Source organism: Eurosta solidaginis, chromosome 5, assembly GCF_040869045.1.
Source record: "Eurosta solidaginis isolate ZX-2024a chromosome 5, ASM4086904v1, whole genome shotgun sequence".
Lineage (NCBI taxonomy): Eukaryota > Metazoa > Arthropoda > Insecta > Diptera > Tephritidae > Eurosta > Eurosta solidaginis.
The window spans coordinates 199,962,338-199,978,471 of record NC_090323.1 but is presented as its reverse complement, the minus strand read 5'-3'; the positions used below and the strand labels follow the sequence as shown (position 1 = coordinate 199,978,471).

General features: G+C 30.3%; 1 protein-coding gene across 16 annotated transcripts in view; it reads right to left on the bottom strand.

Moving 5' to 3' along the window:
* Eip63E (cyclin dependent kinase Eip63E) overlaps positions 1–16,134 on the bottom strand; it is a 733,437-nt gene that overhangs the window by 579,851 nt on the left and 137,452 nt on the right. Inside the window, exons 1-2 of one of the 16 annotated variants that reach the window (XM_067787461.1) lie at positions 9,124–9,734; positions 4,236–4,625 (exon numbers count right to left, since the gene is read on the bottom strand). The exons of 11 other annotated variants lie outside the window; for them this stretch is intronic. The gene's annotated coding sequence lies outside the window, so the exon portion shown is untranslated. 4 more of the 16 variants (XM_067787462.1, XM_067787464.1, XM_067787460.1 and 1 more) reach the window with 4 other exon arrangements.

The following is a 16,134-nucleotide window of genomic DNA, read 5'->3' as shown; positions in this document are numbered from 1 at the left end:
ATCTGAAGTTATTTGCAGTTTATAGCGCGCTTGCATTTTTTATCAAATAACAAGTGCTTTTGGCTCTTAATATTGCCATTTGCAGTTGTTTCTTTTACACACAATTAGGTACATATTTATTATGTTTTATAATCCAAATTGTGTGGAATATTTTTAGGCTCGTTCAACAGAACTTTGATCAGTAATATTGAATTTTTTCCAAAAATTTTATATGAATTTCCATTTGTATAAATAATATATGAAACAGTTATAGCGATGGCGTTGATTAGAAATATTTACTAGCAGTGCCGGTATACATTGTCATGGCCAAACTTTAAAGATGTACCCATTACTCACACTCTCTTCTTTCATTTCCCGCTACTTTTCTCGGTTTTCATTATACTTCAAAACAATTTTGTAGCCCCTTCAAATTTGCAGTAAGTCTCCAACCACGTTACTTTTCGCTTCTTATTCGGAGTGCTTCTTACTGTTTGATGACGTTTTTACCTTATCAACCGAAAGAAAGTTTGCGTCGATAAGTATCTTAAAAGAATTTTCTATACAATATGAACTACATATTACTTCAGTCGATAGAGAAAACATTATAAATTTAAGTAGAGCTTACATTTTCTTTTATTCGAAATACTTTCGGTATGTCTCAAATAAATTTCCAAAACAAAATATTTTAGCTAGCAACATGTCTAGGTGGCGAGGCGTGAGGGTAAGAAACAACTTCTTAATTGCTGTTTTTATGTACGGGTCCGTTTTTCGCTCTTATTTGGAATCCAAATCTATACATAAAGTTTTGGTTGTAAAGATGGAATTCGGGCTATTAGCAAGCTTTTGTTAATTTAGTCGTAGTGCTTTTGTTTAGCTATATTTTATTAAAATAATTTGTTAAAAATAAAAGATTGTGAGCACAAAAATACGACGGAGCGAAGGAGCGACTGGCGCGCCTTGTTGGACGGCCATAATCGTTTAGACGGTTAAGCGCCAATTAAGTAAGTAAGTAAGAGCACAAAAATAAATCTATTTGTACTATGGAACTATTGTGAATTTTTTCACTGCATTACCGGCAGTTGCTATTGTACGCTAGATGGCAGCGCAAACTGTATTGTTTTAATTGATTGACGGCAGTTGCTAGTATACGCTAGATGGCAGCACAAGCTGTAAGTTAGTAGAACTTCTGATTTCTGTTAATATTTGATAAGAGACTTTTATATTGGTTGCGAAAAATGCGCACGGGTCAGGCTCGTAATTTAATATTCGATTTAGGACAAATAAAAATTAACATACTTACATAAGCCTTTTTCAATTTTAATTCAAATGATGCCACCTCAAATTGATTTCTGTCAAATAGTTGTCACAAACACACATTCATTTTATATGTGATTTAGTAGAAGCATAAATCTCAGTACAAAATCTTTCTTCAGATATCAGGCCAACGATTCAAAGAATTTGAAATTAATTAACAAAGAATAAATTATTATGTACTATATAATTATTAATACTACATTAATTTATAAAATCTAATTTAACGCAAAGGAAACATTCGGTCATATAGCGACCGATCTACATACATATTCTACATAAGCAATTACTTACACTTAGATATGTATTTGGTTTAATATTTTCAGTAGCTCACCGCAAAATTTGCTTAATTTCAGATATCATAGCTAAATCGTGTGCATATCTAAAAGGGTACCTTTGTAGCTCATAGTTTGTTTGTATGCAGGCACTTACCTGAAAATATAAAAAAAAAACATTTGATTAGAAAATTTACTAAACATCTTTCATCTAATAATATTTACATACACATCATTTTGCTACAAATTTAGTTAAAGGATATGAAAAATTTAAGTTCGAAATACTTTCGAAGTAATATAATTACATTGACTTTGTTTTCATATTAAGATACACGTTTTTGTCCCAAATTTACATATATACGAAAATCATAAAACGGAAGGTCGAATTATTTTCGAAATTACAGAAATTTATAAAATGAAATTTCGAATAAAAACTTTCAAAGAAAAAATTTTTTTATCAAAATTGTAATTAACCCCAATTACAACAAAATTTGGAAATCGCAAATTACTAAATGTGTTGACTCTTAAATAATTTTGAGTAAAATTTAAAGAAAATGCATAGAGTAAATGATACGAATAATTGAAGTTCGAAACATTTTCGAAGTTCGAAATATTTTCGAAGTTACATTATTACGTTGGCTTTTTTTAGCTTAACATACAATTTTTTAGCCCAAGTATGTATATATTATAAAACCCTAAGACCGAACACCGAACTTTGTCAACATAATTTAAAGTCAAACAAAATTATAAATCAAAATAAAAATGATAAATAAACACATCAATAATTTTTCGAAATTTGAAATTACTCAATGTGTTCACTCATGAATAAATTTAAAAAAAAACAAAAAAAATAACAGGTTAACCAAATAAAGGTGACAAATAAAAAGAAAATTTACATATATGTGTCTTTTAGACCCAAATTTTTATAATAAAGCTATAAAGTCGAGACCCGAATTATTTTCGAAGTTATGAAAATTTAAAACGTTGCATTTCGAATGCAATTTTTGGAATTATAAAATAATTTAACCACCCAAGCCCCTGGGTTAAACTTACGGAATAAGCCACTTCAAATTCTTAAGAAAAAAGTTTTTCTTAGCGGTTTCACCCATCGGAGTGATTTTACTAAAACTATATAAGAGAAGGGAATATGTAAAATAATATAAATATAGTTTAGAAAAACTAAAAAACACGCAAACATGGTGCCGTTTTAGTATTCACCTTAGACATTTGATGTTGATAGCGTCGTAGCACAGAGGTTCTTGTCTCCGATATTAAGAACAACTCGTTTTGTAGCGAGTTATTTAACCACTGCCGCGAGTCTTCAATAATTGCCGCTAGATGGATCTAACTCTCCTTTGCGCGCCTAGTCTAGAGAGTTACAAACAAGGACACAGACAAATGAAGATAATATAAGTGTGGTAATAACCGATGTTTTCCAATTTTACGAAATCATACAAATGTAGCAAGAACATTTTTTTATAAAGTAGCTTTTAAATTAAGCTCCGAAATATTCTAAATATATTTACTTGTAACATAAAATACTAAAAATACATACGAAACTTGTTTACACCTGTTTATGAACGAGTAGTTACTAAATCTAAATTTCTTTAACTAAGACTTTGAAATCATTCGACAATTAGCTATTTTTTTCGGAACTTCAGATAATTTTGAAGCTTACTCAAGTTACCAGTATTATTTACATAGTTATAACTTTCTAAATTTTTATATATAGTACACATTTTTTTCTTCTAAGAAAAATCAGCAAGGTTCAGATGTCTTGTCTCAGACTTGCTCATTTCAAACGCGGAGTTTTTGTTTGTGTCAGTAAATTAATTTTTCATGTCAAACACTTTTTTAAATATATTTCGCTCGCGGAGTTGTGTAGGTTTTATGGAAATTTTATTTTTTTACGAAATATCATACTTGTTTTCGAAATTCGAATTTTTCGAAGTTAATAGATTCATTTTGTGGCCTACTTTTATACGAAAAAAGTTAAATAGTTTTATTAATTTTATTCTCGAAGTCATGTTCGTCTTTTATTCCGGTTGGGCAATTCCATGTAAATTTTTTCTAAGTCAATAAATTAAATTTTCCACCCAACAACTTTTTCGAACATATTTCATTCTCGATGTTGTGTATGTTTTATGGAAATTTTTATTTGCTAAATATCAAATTTTTTTTCCAAGTTCAACTGTTTTCGAATTTAATAAATTAATTTTGTGGTCTACTTTTTTACTTAGAAAACCAAATGATTTTTTTTAATTGTCTTCTAGAATTAATGGCTTTCTTAGCTGGTTGCCAAACACGCCGCATTTTGTACTCGACAATCTGATGGTTAGTAAAAATATCTTTTTTTATTTTTTTTTTTTTTAAATCACTCGATTTTGACAAATATCTGTACAAAATACATTTTTCGAAACTGGAATTCTTTCGAAAATTATTAACTACCTTTGCGGCCCACAAAATATCTTTGGTTTTCGAAGCTATATATTATTTACGGCAATTTATGCTTTTGCCAAATTTCGATATAATATTTGTTTTCAGAGTTCGAAATTTTTCGATGTTTGATTTTTTCGACGATACATTTTTTTCAAAGTTAGGAAATTTAATTTCTAAAATTAAAAAAAATTCGATTGACTTTCGAAGTCAGTTACATCTTTATATACGAACCTATGACGTTGTTGTTCAGCTGGTTGGCCAATTCGATGCAGTTTGTACGCGACAATTTGATGGTTATTAAAAATACGTTAGATAGAAGGAAAAACACTTAACGCCTTTTCTTTTTAACAAAGAGTGAAATAACTTTGAATTTCACAGATGAGCACTTCGCACTCTTTTGCACTACAGCGGATTAATAGATGATTATGAGTACTTTTGGGTGAATGAAATGCACACACTCACTAGTTGAAATAAACTAGTACTAAATTTGGAGAGTTGTTGATTGCATATTGAACTATGATACATGGAAATAATATTTTTTTGCACAATTTTTTTTTTTTAGTTTATTTATTTATTTTTTGTTTTGTTTTTTCTTTTGAGAAACTATACACTTTTTCTCTTCTTTTTTGATGATGTAGAATAAACCAACAGGTATGTATTTGAAAAAATAGTTAATAATTAATTTGAACAACTAAAGAAAGCTTAGAAGGCTGCATCGTTTTAGCAAATACCAAAAATTTTATCTAAAAGTCAGTCAGTCACCCTGCTAGTCGCCCTCGCAGCGTCAGTGACCCAAGCACTTAGTCGAAGATTTAACTTCTAAAGGTATGCAGAATTGAAATGGCATATGTATATATGTGAAAAACTATTCGGTTATTATTTGCTTTTGAGTTGAAAGACCAGACGAGCATTCAATGCTAACTGTTCTGAGTTGGCCCGGTAGCAATACTTATGTTTCATCTAAGTAAGTAAGTAAACCGAACTTTTTCTCAAATATTATGTAACAAGAATTATTTGTATGTGTTGCAACTTTGTTGTTTTTTTTTCTCTTCTATTCCTTAATTGCTTTACGCCACTACACACTCGAGTTCCGTTAACTCCTACTAAGCAATTTTCGAAAACATTCAAGCTGCGTTGTTTTTTTTTTGTAATCGAATTTTTACGATTTCTTGCAGAAACCCCAGTTATGTAGCAGCCAGACGACAACATGCAGCGAATGCAACTAAAACGTGCACATACTTTTACAACAACAACATGCACTAATGTTGTTGACGATGTCTATGACGCGCTAGGAAATGCATAACGCAAAATAACGAGGTCAAAATCTATCTATGTAACTATGTATAAGTATATAACTTTACTGTTATGTACGCCATTTGCACTGCAAGCAGAAAGCATCAGTAAATAGTGCTTATGGGATTTGGTCTGCTAGAAAAAGAGTGCTTCGCTCACATATGTTTATCTAAGGTGCACCTCAATGAAATACAAGTTATGCTTTTGAGGTAAGCGAAAGCAGAAGAAACTGGATAGACAAATTTAATATTTTTTAAATTTTTATCTCATTCATTCTTTTTGCTTATTATTTATGTTTTTTAGTTTACATTTTAACTGGATTCCTCATGTGTACTTTTCATTTTTATTGTTTCAATTAAATAAGAAACGGCGGTAGCCACAAGGAAGTTCACATTTTGTTACGTATACGCCGCGGAGGTAAGCAATGCGCACACTAGGGATGTTGCGAATATTTGCCACAACTATGATTTCGTGCATCAATTTTTATTTACTTCAGCTGGCAGAGTTTAAACTATTATAATCCAACTCAATTTATTAAACGTGAAATACGCAGCAATTCGAATACTGTTGCTTTACTCAAAAAAAAAAAAAAAATATTTTGTACCAATAGTTTTGAAAAAAGGACTAAAATTAATAAAATATTCTAAATTTTTGGCAAATATGTTTTCTTTAAAAGTGAGCTGGACTACTCCTTGCAAGTATTTTCTGAAACAAAATTAGTATCAGATTAAATAAAAGTACAATGGTGAGCCCTCAATGTTAATGCTTCCTTAAGGTTAATTTTAGTTTGGAGAAATTCGGTTTTGGCGTTATGTTTTCTTGGAATTGGAAACCTTCTGCTGAAACTTTTAAAGATGCACTAGAATGACTGCCGCATAGATTAGTCTGAACTTTTGCGAAAATTAGCCATTTTATGGTGAACTTTTTAGACTACTGAGTGGAAAACTTATTTAAAGAAATCAGGTTCGCAAAGATTTTACGTATCCACCTGTCAGCGGTACGAGTGATTGTCTCCTGCAACTGGCCTCAAAAAAAATTTATAAGAAATCACTTTACAGATAACATTTTTTTCAATACATATGCTAAGATATAGTTTGCATATAACAAGATTATCCTCATTTTCGTACTTAACTCGTAATAGGTAATTAACAACAAGATTTCTCACATAAATTGTTCCCTTTAACAAGCGGTAATTATGAACAAATTTTAGAGATGCCGATTCTTTTCGTAGACAAAGATGGTGTAGTCTTTAAGTGTAAGCACGAAATAATAGAAAAAAGTGAAAATTTTACAGCTAATAATCTAGTTCCTAGGGATATGATATACGTAAACGCGTAAATTAACTATTGTGGACTTATTGCAAATTACTGCATGAGTAAAAGTGGTCTAACAAGTCTTAGAACGAAATTTAAGACTATCAATTAATTTCTGATAGCGTTTTCCGTGGCAAACGTGAGTGGCTTTTCCTGTATAGTTTAAACTGCGAATCATTTTCGGGAATATCAGCGGCTTTAAAACTTTGTGTTAGTGTTACTTTCTTACTACTCTAATATTATAAAATTAAAGAATGTATGAACTCGACAATATTGCGGCTCCACCCGCTAGCAGCGCGTGTGATTTTTTCTTAGAATGTGTTTCTAAGAAATCACCTTGCGGAAGAAAAAAGACTTTTTAAATAATATTTAAGTTATAGCTGCTGTGAATGAAATTTAAAGATCTCCAATTCCTCTGTTCTCTGTAAAACTTGCTGACATTGTTTCAGAGGCCTCCAAAAGTCCAGAACTGTCATTTTTAGTTATTTGAGCAGTACGTTTCAAGCTTTGAATATCTTACTTAACTATGTGATAGTATTGGTCCCTCTTAAGTTAGCAAAAGGGATTTCGCTAGTCTTGTTACAATATCGAATCATTCTTTTCTAAAGAAAGCATCTCAGTCACAAATAGCAAAAATAAATATTCGTCACATGCCTAATACACATACAGTATAAAAAGAAACCACTTTAAGGAAGAACTAGCTCAATTAAAAGAATGATTTCACTTAGTTTTACGGAATATGATTCGTACTTATTCGAACGTTCTTCTTTGATTAAGTAACTTTTTTTAAACTAATTTTTTCTTAGAGATTGGGGCTTGGTTGTACAAACATATTTCGGCAGAGTAAAACAAAATGCAGCAGTCAATAATAGAATAAGAAAAAATGTTTAAATTTTGAGTGATTTCCTTTATTTTCTGCCTTTCTCAGATTAAGACATTTATAATGCGATATATTATTAAGCTTTATTTTAATTTTATTATTAGTTATTCAATTTGTAGTTTTTTTATTCTACGTAATTTTGTTTTCAGTTTATTTTATGTGCTTTTTTTGTTTTATTTCATTTTATTTTTTAATCAATTTAATTTTTTTTTTAATTATATTTTATTTTATTTTTTTAAGCTTTTCTATTTTTTTTTTATTTCATTTTATTTATTTTTTTTTTTATTTTATTTTGTTTCATTTCTGTTTAATAAATTTTTTATTTTATTTTATTTTTTTTTTTTCAATTATATTTTATTATTTTTAATCTTTTTTATTTTGTTTTATTATATTGGATTTTATTTTATTTTTTATTTAATAATATGGGATAAATTTAAACAACGTGACATCAGGACGGACAAGGCGACAGCTGTTTCGATTATACATTGTAAATATCTTCAAAGCCTTTTCTCCCGGGAGTGGGATTTGAACCCACACTCCTACGATGGTTGAAGTGTTACAAACTTATTCAGCCCCGTCATGCCTAAGTTGTTGTAAACCTTATCCCAACTGCCTTCTTTGCATATTTTCTTTATTCACAGTCCATACTTCGTATGGCATCATGTGGTAAAGTTATGCGATGGTAAGGCGGTTTCAAACAAACTTGGTAACCAATGTTTTAAGCGGGGATTACCCTTATTGCTTTAAATGTATGAAAACCTTTATTTGAAGCAATTTTTAATTTATGTTTTATTTAATAATTTTGGAAAAATTTAAACAACGTGACATCAGGACGGACAGGGCGACAGCTGTTTCGATTATACCTTGTAAATATCTTCAAAGCCTTTTCTCCCGGGAGTGGGATTTGAACCCGCACTCCTACGATGGTTGAAGATTTTATTTTCCATTATTTATTTAATTTTCATTTTATTTTATTTTTTTATTATATGTTTTTTTATTTTTTTCTTTTATTTTATTTTATTTTATTTTATTTTATTTTATTTTATTTCATTTTATTTTATATTATTTTTTTTATTTTGTTATCATATTTTACTTTATTTTATTCTATTTTATTTCATTTTATTCTATTTTGTTTTAGTTTATTTTAATTTTTTATTTTATTTTATTTTACATTATTATTATTTTTATTTTTTTGCATTTTATTTTACTTAACTTTCTTTTCTTTATTATTATTAAATTTTTTTAGTTTAATTATTATTAATTAAATTTAATTTAATTCAACTTGATTCACTGCAGCTACTTTTGGTATCAAATGTTCTTCTTATCACATCTTTTTAAGCTCAAAATACACAATATGATACGCTTTGCCTGTATGCTAATTTACAACTTTGCCGAATTTAATCAGTTTCACACAACAACAAAATTTCTCTCAACTGCAAAAATTACGCGCTGTTTGCATTTCAATAACTTCAACAAATGATAATGAATATCAAACAGCAATAAATTGTTGTGAAATCTCAACCCATTAGATAAGTACATTTAGATATATTCCACATTTTCATAATTTTTTTTAACTCATTCAAATCATCTAAAACAAAAACAACGAAAGGCAGACGTCACGCCTTCAACTCACAAACGTATAATGGCACACAAAAAGATGCGCGAACATAATACGTAACAACTGGCTGCGGTTGGAATTTATGTTTGACGTTTATTTAGATAAATCTTGGCGCCGAAGTTGTTTTTTGGACACGTGTGCACAAGTTGAGCATCAAAATTGCAATGCAAGCCCGGCACGAATTCACAACTTCGAGTACTTTGAATTTGGTACGGGATGATTCTATAACAAATGTATAGAGATATTGTAAAAGAAAGGCGGCAAAACGACTGGACGCGTTGAAACTACGACACGAAATGAGGTCACAAGATGTGCAAATATCGTTGCAACCATTGGCGACCGATGAAAGCAAAGCGAAATCGTAAAGCATAAGCAGCGCTGCTGGCAGCAGCAGTAAACGTACCACCAGTAGAGGCAGACGCATATAAAGTTCATACCCAAGCACCAGCTATTAAACTAACACAAACTCAATGTCTACAGTAAACTGAATAAGCGTAGTGTAGTAAAGTGTTTTAATCCCCCTCTCAATTGAATGTGTTCGTACAGGAAGTTACGCAGAGCGGAAGTGGTACTTTTGGGGGTTGTTGCTCGCTATACAAACATCCACCTACCCATACAATAAAAAGAAGTTCCAAAACAACAAACATTCTGTTACACTCAATACGAATCGTAAAAAGAGAAAGAGCGTGTTTAACAACACAGGGTGTAATTATGTTCTGAAATTCAAACAAGAGGAACACAAAAGGAGATGAGCACAACACGAAATCCACGCTGACGGATGAGTAACAAAAATGAGGCGCAGCACAACGCTGCTATGGAGCAACAGTAAGGTCGGAAGCATTGGAATTTCTATAACAAACAAAACAGCCGTGCCAAACTAGGCTAACGCAACTAATGCGAAAACTAAAATCAGAGAACTAACCGCAAACACACACTTTTGCATAGTCACCGTTAGAGAGCGCACCATTAAGTAGACACTTGCAGCACGTGCGACACATATTCCTAACCCGGGACAAATAATTTAATATTTTGGTTCAGGGCATACAAATGCTAAGGAAAATCTGAATGGAATGTAATGTGGTAAGAATGATAAGGAAAAGCAAAAAAAGCAAAAGCATTGCCATAAAATAAGAGGCTGAGCAGCTTTATATGTTAAAAAAAAACAGGTGAAGAAGGTTGGAAAATGATTAAACGAGGGTGTCACAAGAAGTCTTGCGTTGGTGGGTGGAAAAGGGAGAAATATTGGCCTGCTTTTACGATGCTCATACGTCATTGACATAGTCCTAATGCTGTGGCGGTGACGAGCGACTGATGCGATTGAATTTATCTTATTAATGTGGAAGTGATTATAACGAATAAAGAAGAAACGCTAACGGAATTTAAAAAAATAAAATAAAATTTCAAATATAAGGCAAAATAAAGTAAAACTAATTTGAATAAAATAAAATAAAATAAAATAAAACAAAATAATATAAAATAGAATTCAATAAAATACAGTAAAAGAAAACAAAATAAAATACAATAAAATAAAATAAAACAAAATTTAATTAATTAATTGAAATCAGTTAAATACTTTAGGAATCCATCGCGAACAAACAACGTGGAACGAAATTTATATATATTAAGATTAAATTCAAAGGTGGGAAATAAAAGGAAAAAAAAAATAAAATTTAATTTAATTTAAAAAATAAAATAAAGGTAAAAAGAAAAATAAGTTAAAATGAAATAAAACAAAATGATATCAGCTAGCGTAAAATAAAAAAAAAAATAGTATAAAATAATATAATAAAATAATAAGATATAATAAAATTAAATTCAATTTAAAAAAATAAGAATATAAAATATAATAAAAATATAAAACAAAGTAAAACAATATAAAATAAAATATAGTGAAATAAAATAAAATAGCACCAAACAGTAATTATTTTATTATTTAATAAACTTAAATAAAATAACAAAATGAAATAGAGAAACAATTTAAAAAAAATAACATAAGAAAATGAAACAAAATAAAATATATAAAATTACAAAAAAAATATATAACAAAATAAAATAAATATAATATAAATATAATTTAAAATAAAATTACACAAAATTAAATTAAATTTAAAGAAATAAGAGAAAATAAAATAAGATAAAATTTTAAAAATTAAGATTAGATACTTTAATAAAATAAAATAAAACGAAAAAAATAAAACTAAATTCAAATAAATAAAATATAGCAGAAAAAATAAAATAACGCAAAAAAACAATAAAATGAAATAAAAAAAGAACTGAAACTAAAATTAAAAAATTTAATTAAATAAATTAAAATAGAATAAAAATAATAAAAATTAGGTATTATAAAATATAATAAAACTAAATAAGGTAAAATAAAATAATATTAAACACAATAAATTTAAAATTTAAAAACTAGAATAAAGTAAACAAAAATAAAATTAGACACAAAATAAATTAAATTAAATAAAACAGAATAAAATTAATTAAAATAAAACAAAAACAAAAAGTAAAATTGAAATTAAAAAAAAAAATAAAATAAAAACAAAATAAACTAAACAAAAAATTTATAAAAATGAAACAAAATAAAATTAAAAAGATAAAAGTGCAATTTAAAAACAATAAAAATTAAATAAAAAAACAGCATAATTAAATTAAATCCATAGCTATTTCAGAGAAGTTTTATGCTTTTTATACTCAGCTGAGCAGAGCTTACAGAGTATATTAACTTTGTTCGCATAACGGAAATCCGTAACGGCATAAACTAATCGAGATAGATATAGACTTCTATATATCAAAATGATCTGGGTGAAAAAAAAATTCATTTAGCCATGTCCGTCCGCCCGTCTGTAAATACGATAACTTGAGTAAATGTTGAGGTACCTTGATGAAGGTATGAATGTATGTAGGTTCCTGGGCGCTCATCTCAGATCGCAATTTAAAATGAACGAAATCGGACTACAACCACGCCCACTTTTAAAAGAAGGTAATTTAAAAGTTTTGCAAACTGTAATTTGGCAGTCGTTGGAGATATGATGATGAAATTTGGTAGGCACGTTACTCCTATTACTATACAAAAATTAGCGAAATCGGATGACGAACACGCCCACTTTAAAAAAAAAAATTTTTTTTAAGTCAAATTTTAACATAAAATCTAATATCTTTACAGTATAAAAGTAAATTATGTCAACATTCGACTCCAGTAATGATATGGTGCAACAAAATGCAAAAATAAAAGAAAATTTCAAAATGGGCGTGGATCCGCCCTTTTTCATTTAATTTGTCTAGGATACTTTTAATGCCATAAGTCGAACAAACATTTACCAATCCTTGTGAAATTTGGTAGGGGCTTAGATTCTGGGACGATGACTTATTTCTGTGAAAAAGGGCGAAATCGGTTGAAGCCACGCCCAGTTTTTATACACAGTCGACCGTCTGTCTCGGCCGTTAACACGATAACTTGCGCAAAAAACGATATATCTTAACTAAACTTAGTTCACGTACATATCTGAAGTCACTTTATCTTGGTATATGGTATATGGCCGAAATCCGACTATGACCACGCCCACTTTTCCGATATCGAAAATTACGAAAAATTAAAAAAATGCCATAATTCTGTACCAAATATGAAAAAAGAGATGAAACATGGTAATTGGATTGGTTTATTGATGCAAATTATAACTTTAGAAAAAACTTTGTAAAATGGGTGTGACACCTACCATATTAAGTAGAAGAAAATGAAAAAGTTCTGCAGGGCGAAATAAAAAAGCCCTTGGAATCTTGGCAGGAATAATGTTCGTGGTATGACATATATAAATAAATTAGCGGTACCCGACAGAAGATGTTCTGGGTCACCCTGGTCCACATTTTGGTCGATATCTCGAAAACGCCTTCACATATACAACTACTCCCTTTTAAAACCCTCATTAATACTTTTAATTTGATACCCATATCGTACAAACACATTCTAGAGTCACCCCTGGTCCACCCTTATTGCGATATCTCGAAAAGGCCCACTACGTTTTAAATAATCATTAACACCTTTCATTTGATACACATGTCATACAAACATATTCCAGGGTTACCCTAGGTTCATTTAGCTAAATGGTGATTTTCCCTTATTTTGTCTCCAAGGCTCTCAGCTGAGTATGTAATGTTCGGTTACACCCGAACTTAGCCTTCCTTACTTCTTTTCGTTAAATTTAAGTACATAATGCATGTTAAATTTGTTGTTTTTTTATGCAATATAAAAATTTTTCTTATTACCTTTTGTACAGCAAATATTGTTTTAATCCACAAATGCTTTTTATTGTCATTTACTTCCCATTGCCAGCGCAAGTTTGCGAATTAAGCTTAATAGCTTATAAAATGTTTGCCGCTAAAAACTTGTTTCATAAGGTTCAGGGTCGTCTAGATTGTTGTACACAGATCTTTAAATATGATATGAACATTTACATATATATATTTTGAGTATAAGCATACGTTTTTTATTGAAGTCTGTTTACAGCGGACAAAATATGCACCACTTGTGATAAGGTAGTGCGCTTATAAAGCAGGGACCGATAGATATACTTATTTTCGAAGCTCCTGTGCGCTAATTCATATATTTTTAATTTGTTCAATTTAGCTTTTTCTTTTTTCTTTTTTATTTTGAGAAAAGATTACACTTAAAAAAAGTTTTTCTATTTAAGAAACTTTTCAGAACACTATTGGAGCTCTTGTTCTATAATGTTTCTCTCTATTAATAAGCACTTTGTTTTATTAAAAATCAACCAAAGGGTACGTGTGCGTATACGTAATATTTTCTTGTTATTGGGTATACAAGAGAGTTACATACATACATACAAACATACAAGTGAAACTAATATATAAGTAAATCATATTTAAAAACAACACATTTTGAATATAAATACTGAGCCGCGTATTTTATAATTAATTGTTACGTTCCCTGAGATAAAGTTGTTTTATGCGCAAACATCCGCACCACACAATTCACCCAACATACCTTTGTGCTTTTAATATAATAGCGGAGAGGTTACACTTTTTATAACCGCGTAAGTACTTCTATTCACTCGTTTAATGTGACGTAAATAGTTAGTTTCCTGCTGCAGTAGTAATAACAATCAAATCTGATACAGACTTACTATCTACACAATACACATTTGAATCGAATTTCGAATTCAAATTACTAACGTTGTGGATATCGTACGCTAGATATGTTAATAGTAAATTTGTGTCGGTTTATAATGACTTGCGGTGTAAGTGGCGGTCTTTACAATTAACAGCGTACACTCAGAGTAATTCAAGCTTTTCATGTTCTTACTTTCTTGTTCTTGAAAAACGAGCGACCTGTTCTTAAAACAACAACCTTGTTCTTGAACTGACACCATTTTCTTCAAAAGAGAACGGCTGGTCATAAAATATGAACAAATGTTCTAATAATGAGAACAATGTTCTTAAATTAAGTTAAAGAAAAAAGAAATGGTACAATTCGTTTGCACTGCTGTGTTAAATACAACATTTGGCACAAGTTACCAAGCAGTTGTAGTGGCCCAGCGGCTATGATGTTGCGGTTGCGATCGTGTGGCGCGGTTCGATCACCGTCAAACGCTGAAGTTTTTTAAAACAGTTTTTTTATCTTCTATTTTTTTCTTGTTTTTCGTTCAGTTCCATTCAAATATGCACAGGTATTTCTCAAACTTGTTATGAAATATTTTAAATATATATTCAGATTACATCATCAAATAACAAGAATTTCTCCATAAGAGAAATACATGAGAAAATGTATTTTTTCCTAGTATTTTGGCTTTTAATAATAGTTTTTTGTTATTAGTATTTTTTATTTATGACAAAATAACTATTATTAATAAAAAAAATAAATAAATTAGTGCTAATTACTCCCACCAATGATCAAACACGAACCGTTCTTGAACTGAGACCACTTAAATCGACCACAAACCGTTCTCGAAGCGTGAGAACGAAAAATCTTAAATCGAGCCCAAGAAAAGCTTGAAATGAGCACAGAAGGTTCACATATCAATACCAAACTGGGCATAAAATACGAACTGTGTGCTTGGAAAAACTTTTCTTAAAATAAGCCCATCGGTAACTAGTTAAGAAAAAACGTACTAAACAGACTTTTGTCAACGAATGTTCTTAATTTTGAACCTGTTTCGTTCGTTTTAGAACGGTTTTTTTCTGAGTGTATGTACTTATATATATAGTGATTCACGGTCCAAAAATCACAGAGTAGCTGTGAAAATCAAATTTTTAGGGTCAAGCCGTAAGTGACGTATTGTAGCCGGCAAATTATGCTCTTCTTTGTTGTTGTTGTAACGATAAACACACTTCTCCAAGCCTTAGGGGAATGATATTGATGCTAATGGTCCCTTACCACGTTGATCCTTCTGAGTATTATATTATTTAATAAAATTTGTGTAACTTTTTTTTATTTTCACTTTTATTTTAATTTTGTTTAATTTTCTTAGTGTTTCTGGACAGTTGGCGCAAGGGTGCGCAAATGGCGGACGAGGCGATACATGTGTACACAGATGGTTCCAAAGTAGTGTAAGGAAGGTATACTGTGCTGATCCGGAAATAAGCAGATCGTGCAGGCTGCCGGATTACTGTAGCGTTTTCCAAGCGGAAATATTAGCCGTAACTAAAGCTGTAGAAACCCTGGAAGAGAATAGCTTAAGCTGCAACCGTGTTAACTTTTATATTGACAGTCAAGCAGCAATTAAGGCAATAATCTCGCATAGCACAGCATATAAATGCGTGTTAGAGTGTAAGCAGTATCTGGAGAGAATCGTCCCTGTCCCGAAGCATACATCTATATTGGGTTTCAGGGCATATGGGAATAGATGGGAATGAAAAAGCGGACGAACTAGCTAAAATGGACGCGTCACTTGAAGCTTGCTCCGTAAGCGTCCCAATTAGATTGGGCGAGATTAAGCGAAGGCGAGATGGGGACATAATCGATCAAGCGGGAAAGGCGTGGGTTCAAGCGCGGGGCTGTAAAGTGTCGAA